Here is a 7,610-nt window from a genome sequence, read left to right on the forward strand (position 1 = left end):
ACGCGCATACCCTACACTTCCACCTCGAGGTATTTACTTTACAGATAAACTTGCACACATATGAAATCACATATGTACCTGGTTATTCATTGCTTCACTGTTTTGAGACTGATCCAAAACACCAAAATATCTCTGAATAGGGGTATTAGATAAATATTAATATCTGTTAAGTCTTTTTTTTTTTTTTGAGACAGAGCCTCAAGCTGTCCCCCTGGGTAGAGTGCCATGGCATCACAGCTCACAGCAACCTCCAACTCCTGGGCTCAAGCGAGTCTCCTGCCTCAGCCTCCCAAGTAGCTGGGACCACAGGTGCCCGCCACAACACTCGGCTATTTTTTGGTGGCAGCCATCATTGTTATTTGGTGGGCCCGGGCTGGATTTAAACCCACCACCTTAGGTGTATGTGGCTGGTGCCTTAGCCACTTGAGCCACAGGTGCCGAGCCATATCTGTTAAGTCTTTATGTTTATCTTAGTCTGTGTGTGCTGTTGCTATAATGAAATACCTTAGACAGGGTCTTTTGAAATTGATTTCTTACAGTTCTAGGAGCTGGGAAGTCCAAGATCGAGGCACCATCCCTGGTTCCTGGAGACGGCTGCTCCCTGCTTCCATGGCAGAAGGCAGAAGATACTCCTTTTAATCTCCAGCCCTTTGTAATTACCTGCCAAAGGCCGTACCCTTAATACTGTTGTATTGGGATTACATTTCAACATGAATTTTGGAGGGACACCACCATTGAAACCAGAGCAATACTGAAATATTTCATAAGTATTAAATAGTTATTATACTTTATTACTGAACATTTATTTTTTAAAGTATGGCACATGGCTTTTTCTTTTGCTACTATGACTGGAGCCATGAGTATGCTCAGTCTTTAGAAGAGGCTCAGCTCTAGTGTTCTCCACTGTGACAAAAAGATGGTCTGGTTGGACCCCAGTGAGACTAATGGAATCACCAATGCCAATTCCCATTGGCAGATCTGGAAGCTAATCAAAGATGGGCTGATTATCTGCAAACCTGTGACTGTCCATTTCTGGGCTCAATGCTGGAAAAACACCTAAACCCGCCAGAAGGGCAGGCATATGGGCAGAGGTAATCGAAAGGGTACAGCTAATTAGAGAATGCCTAAGAAAGTAACCTGAATGAGGAGGAGGAGGATTCTGCCTCGGCTGCTGAGAAGATACCGTGAATCTAAGAGGTTTGACTGTCACATGCATCATAGCCTGTACCTGAAGGTGAAGGGGACTGTGCTCAAAAACAAGTGGATTCTCATGGAACACATCCACAAGCTGAAGGCCGACAAGGCTTGCAAGAAGCTCCTGGCCCACCAGGCTGAGGCCCACAGGTGTAAGACCATGAAGAGTGCCTCCAGGCCAAGCGGGACAAGATCAGCAAGACCCCGTCCAAAGAGGGAGAGACCAAGAAGCAGGACATCCCCCTCTTGTCTGTACGCAGTGGCCTCCATGATGATGATCAATCACCCAAATAAAACAAGCCTTTATCTGAAAAAAATAAAATAAAATAAAAACTAAGGTATGGCACATGCATACAGTGAATCCTATTTAAGCACAAAAACATTAAGAATGTTCCCTATGTATAGACATGGAAAGGTTTCAGAGATATATTTTCAAACGAAAGAAAGCAAGGTGCATGATTGTTGTACAATATAAAATTTTTTGTTTTAAAAAAAGGTCAGGTGCAATGGCTCATGCCTATAATCCTAGCACTCTGGGAGGCCGAGACAAAGGATTGCTTGAGCTCAGGGGTTTGAGACCAGCCTGAGCAAAAGCAAGACCTCATCTCTACTAAGAATAGAAATATTAGCCCAGGATTGTGGCAGGTGCCTGTAGTCCCAGCTACTTGGGAGGTTGAGTCAAGAGGATCACTTGAGCCCAAGAGTTTGAGGTTGCTGTGAACTATGATGATGCCAGGGCATTATACCCAGGGTAACAGAGTGAGACTCTGTCCCCTCCCCTCAAAAAGGGAGAGGGGCAGGTATGGAGTAGGGTGCAGAAGAATTTATTTGTTTATGTGTACCACCCTGAAAAAGTCTTTGCAAGGGTTGGGAAGGAAAACTTTCCTGTACCCTCTTAGGCAGGGGTCCTCAAACTTTTCAAACAGGGGGCCAGTTCACTGTCCCTCAGACCATTGGAGGGCCGGACTGCGGGCCCTGGAATGAGTTGGCTGCTAAGCAGGACAGGCAGCAGTGGCAAAAATACCCGGTGGGCCAGATAAATGTCCTCAGTGGGCTGCATGTGGCCTGAGGGCTGTAGTTTGAGGACGCCTGCTCTTAGGTCAAATGCTTGGGGAAGTGCAAATGAAACTGACAAATACATATTAGCAAGAAAAAAGACAGTTTAATTAGTGCACAGTGCACAAACACACAGAAGTGCGCAGTGATGGGTAACTGGATGCTAGAACAAGGGCCTTATATACCTAAGTTAGGAGGAAGAGGGGAGGAAGGTGGGAGGGCCTGAGGGAGGCTTTCTCCTCATCTTTATCAGCATCGGTGCATTTTCTCCCCAGGAAGGTTATAAGGCAGGGTCAGGTCACCCTTCCCGCCTTGCTGGGAAGGGCACTTTCAGCATGTGTCAGCTGTCAGTCTCAGGACCTCTCTCTCCATTCCTTCCAGTCTCCAGAGAACAAAAGCAGCTGGGGGAGGGGGCGGTAGAAGGTGGGCGGGGGTGGAGCCCAAGAGCCACCGGACAATGGACAGGTGTCAGGCAGATGTCAGGATTATTATTTGGGCTTCACATGTGGTGGAGAGAGGACCAGTAAAACTGCAGCAAATGCTTACATCCTGTCCTGAAATTCCTGACTCGTTGCCAATAAAAGAATCAAAGTGCTTTCTTGCCCAGAGAGGGAGCTGCTCCTAATTTGAAGAATCCAGAATAGAAATTCAAGGTCACTTGAAGGTCTTTCAGATAGAGTTGGTGAGCAGGTCTTAGCCTGGAATTCAAAGATACAAACCAGAGAAAGAAGAGATCAAAGCTCTGGTTCTGGGGACACATCAAAAACTAGATCTTGACACATTCAGCTCTGAACAAGCCAAACGCATCCTTCCCTCCGAGCATCTAAACCAGCGTTGCCCTCTGCCTAGAACCCTCATCTCTCTATCTGCTCATGCTGGTCTCAACTGCAACGTTCCCCCTCACCAAGGCCTTCTCTGATTACCCCAAATACCCTGTTCACCAAAATGGTCTCTAACACATTCCCTGTTTTCATTTATTCTCTTCGTAGTCCTGACTACCAACAGATGCTCATTCGCTCGTTATCTTTCTCTCCCAACTAGAACGGGTTCACACAGGACAGCCGTAACTACATTGCTTTTTCTCCCCGCGTTCCCAGTGCTTATCACCAGTTGTCCAGCACATGGTGGTCGCTCCATCAATATTTGTTCAGTTAATGACAAAATGAGTAAAAGTTAAACTTAAGATGTCTGTGAAATACCTGAGGAGAGATGTTAAGAAGAGAGTTGGGCCGTAGTCAAGTGTGGGAACAATCCGATCTAGAGGTACAAAGTTGGACATCACGATAACAAATTTGGTTCTTAAATCCATAAGAATTGATGAAGTCAACAAGCAAGGTTTTAAAGAAATAGAATCCGAGCTCGAAGAAGCGCAAAATTTAGAAGTTGGGTGGAGAAGAGGAAATAAGCGAAGAGTGAAAGAGACCAGAGAGGCAGGAGAAGCCACCCTGGAGGCAAAGAGACAAGACTGTTCCAAGAACAAGGAATCGCCCACCACGTGGATCCCGCCACTGGAACCGCCAGCACAGTCTGTGGGATGTCCATGAAAGCAGTTTCAGAGCAGGAGTGAACAAAAACCTGAGATGGAAACTGAGGGTTGAAAAGGAAGGTGAGGCAGAGGAGCACTGAGCGCCCACGAGTCTTCCCCTGAGTTTGGCCGAGGAGAGGAGACAAACTGGACGCAGCTGAGGGCGAGTGTGGGTCGAGGGACGGTTCTTGTTCTGCTCAACTCTTTATTTTGAAAAAAATAGTACAAGGCACACCTGTATACCCTTCACTGTAATTCATTTATTAACACTTTGCTACATTTATTTCTCAGGCAGACACCTATGTGTAGTCACTTTGGGGTTAACCTTTGGAAATAAAGTTGCAGATCCTGCTAAGTGTGTCAGTGTGCTTTCCCTAAGAACAAGCCCCATTCTCCCATATGACCTCAGTGCCACCTCCCACTCAAAGAAATTTAGCATTGAATCAGAGTCATCTAATGAATAGACCATATTTACACTTCCCAACTATCTGTAAATGTCCTTTGTAGCTTTTTCTTTTATTCTGAACCAAGGTCTGATGGAGAGTTATGCATTCCATTTGGTTGTCACTGTCATCTCATTTAATCGGAAACAATCCTTTGTCTTTTTTTTTTTTTTTGTCTTGTATTCTATTGACATTGAAGAGTTGGGGCCAGTTGTCATGTAGCATGTTCTGAATTCTCAATTTGTCTGATTATTTCCTTATGATTGGATTTTAAGTTAAACATTTTTGGTAAGAATATCACATAGATGGCTCGGCGCCTGTGGCTCAAGCGGCTAAGGCGCCAGCCACATACACCTAAGGTGGCGGGTTCGAATCCCCAGCCCGGACCCGCCAAACAACAATGATGGCTGCAACCAAAAAATGGCCAGGCGCTGTGGCGGGCACCTGTGGTCCCAGCTACTTGGGAGGCTGAGGCAGGAGACTCGCTTGAGCCCCAGGAGTTGGAGGTTGCTGTGAGCGTGATGCCATGGCACTCTACCCAGGGGGGATAGCCTGAGGCTCTGTCTCAAAAAAAAAAAAGAATATCACATAGATGACGTGAACTCTCAAGGGAGAGTTTTTTTTAAAAGATAGAAAACAGCTGATTTAAATGCTGATGAAAATGATCCAGTAGGTCAGGAATGGATGATGAAGAAAGAAATTGAAAAAATGAATGAAGTAATGAAGTCAAGAGTTGGCAAGAGGGTGGGTTCAGGTCACAGGCAAAGGGATTTGCCCCAGCTGGGAGCAGACATATATCTTTGGTTGTAATCGATAAAAAGAAGGGGAGACGGTGTCAATGAAAGAGTCTCACATGGGAGACGAGTGTGTTTGCATCTGACAGCTTCTACCTTCTCAGTGAACTAGGCGGAGTGGGCAGCTGGCCCTACCACAGCCATGGGGAGACGACGTGTGACTTGGTCAGGGTGGAAGTGTCCAAGGGGGCTTCCTGGAGAAGTGTGAAAAGCTAGTCAAACAGTTGGTGGGAGTATAAAATGGTACAGCGGTGGGAAACGGTCCTGTACTTCCTCAAAATTAAAAATAGAATGACCACATGACACAGCAAGTGTGCTTCTAGTTTTATACCCAAAAGAACTGAAATTAGGACATGGAAGAGGTATTCGTACACCCATGTTTATAGCAGAATTATTCACAACAGCCAAGAGGCGGAATTGACCCACATGTTGGTAAGTGAATGACTGGATAAACAAAATGAGGTCTATATATAGCATGGAATATTGTTCAACCTTCAAAAGGAAGGACATTCTGGGCCAAACACAGTGGCTCACGCCTACAATCCTAGCACTCTGGGAGGCTGAGGCAGGGGGAGCGCCTGAGCTCACCAGTGCTGAGGAAGAGCAAGACCTCGTCTCTAAATACAGCTGGGCATTGTGTTGGGTGCCCGTAGTCCTAGCTACTCAGGAGGCTGAGGGAAGAGGATCACTTGAGCCCAAGAGTTTGAGGTTGCTGTGAGCTATGATTGATGCCATGGCACTCTACTAAGGATGACAAAGTGAGACTCTGTCTCAAAAAAAAAAAGAAAGGAAAGAAAGACATTGAGATACATACTACATCATAAATGAACTCTTAGGACACCAGGCTAAGTGACATAAGCCAGTCACAGGGAGACAGATACTGTGTGATTCCACTTCTGTGACACACCTAGATGCTCAGATTCATAGAGACAGAAAGTAGAACAGTGACTTCTAGGAGCTAGAGGGGAGGGGAAATTGTGGAGTTGTTGTTTAAAGGGCACTGAATTTAATACTATGAATGGTACACTGAGACATGCTGAAGGTGGTAAATTTTATGTTATGTGGCTTTTACCACAAAACACACACACACACACACACACACACGGAGGGGAAAGAAGTTAGGCAGGCCGTGTTTTGTGTCCAGTTGAGCCTTGAGATAATTCATTTATAGAGGAACCCACAGCAACAGTTCAGGTACTCAGGTGGACACGGAGAGAAGGCAGGTCCTCGTGTCCATTAATGACTGGGTTCTACAAAGGGAGGGGTACCAGGGAGCTGGAGGAGTTGGTGAGGAAGTGGGAGAAGCTGCACCGTCGCTCAGTAAATACGTTCTCTCCCCACCCTCCGCCACCCACGGCCCAGGAGACTGCACCATTGCCTTTGGGCTTGGCCATGGGACTTGCTTTGACCAATAAGCAGGCAGGAGTGCCAGTGTACCAGTTCTGAAATTAGGCTTGGTGACGTCCTGCAAGTCCCACTCCTCCTTTTTTTTTTTTTTTTAGACATAGCCTGACTCTGTTGCCCTGGGTAGAGTGCCATGGCATCATACCTCACAACAACCTCATAATCCTGGGTTTAAACGATCTTCTTTCTTCAGCCTCCCACCTCAGGCTTCCAAGTAGCTGGGACTGCAGGTGCCCACCACAACGTCCAACTAGTTTTTCTATTTTTAGTAGAGATGGGTCTCTCTTTGCTCAAGCTGGTCTTGAACTGATGAACTCAGGTGACTCCACCTGCCTTGGCCTCCCAGAGTGCTAGGATTACAGGTGTGAGCCACTGTGCCTGTCCCCACTCCTCCCTATGTTCCTGCCATCTGCCATGCAAAGAGTGTGCCCCAGACAACCACTGCTCCTTCGCCTCCATCCCAGAATAACAAACCCTGGAGCGTTAAGCCCAGTTGTGCCAAAGCAGACCAGTGAAACCGTGGGTAAGGAGGTAAACTTTGCTGTGAGCCACTGAAATTTGGGGGCTCAGGTGGATTTCACTACGCATAGAGTATTTACTTTGTTTTGTTTTTTAAGACAGAATTCTTTTACCCAAAATGGAGCACAGTGGCACAGCCATAGCTCATCACAACCTCAAACTCCTGAACTCAAGCATTCCTCCCATTTCAGCCTCTGGAGCAGCTCGGCCTACAGTCACACTCCATCATGCCTGGGTAATGCTTATATCTTTATTTTTGTAGAGAACAGCTCTCACTATGTTGCCCAAGCTGTCCTCAAACTCCTGGGCTCAAGTGACCCTCCTGCTTTGGCTCCCAAAGTGCTGGGATTACAGGCATGAGCTGCTGTGCCCAGAGGATGTGTGGAGCTTTGTATCCTGCTTCTCACCCTTGAGAATGTATCTTCAGCATTTAAGACATCAAAGATGGGCCAGGCACAGTGGCTCATGCCTGTAATCCTAACACTCTGGGATTGCTTAAGCTCTGGAGTTTGAGACCAGCCTGAGCAAGAGCAAGACCCTGTCTGTATTAAAAATAGAAAAAGTAGCTAGGCATTGTGGCAGTTACCTCTAGTCCCAGCTGCTTGGGAGACTGAGGCAGGAGGATCACGTGAACCCAGGAGTCTGAGGACGCTGTGAGATAGGCCGAGGCCACTG

General features: G+C 46.7%; 1 pseudogene; it reads left to right on the forward strand.

Moving 5' to 3' along the window:
• The first annotated feature begins 856 nt into the window (after positions 1 to 856).
• LOC100945959 lies at positions 857 to 1,488 on the forward strand (annotated as a pseudogene).
• Positions 1,489 to 7,610: the final 6,122 nt, after the last annotated feature.

The sequence above is a fragment of the Otolemur garnettii genome, unplaced genomic scaffold (assembly GCF_000181295.1).
Source record: "Otolemur garnettii isolate 467f Iridium unplaced genomic scaffold, OtoGar3 scaffold00208, whole genome shotgun sequence".
Taxonomy (NCBI): Eukaryota; Metazoa; Chordata; class Mammalia; order Primates; family Galagidae; genus Otolemur; species Otolemur garnettii.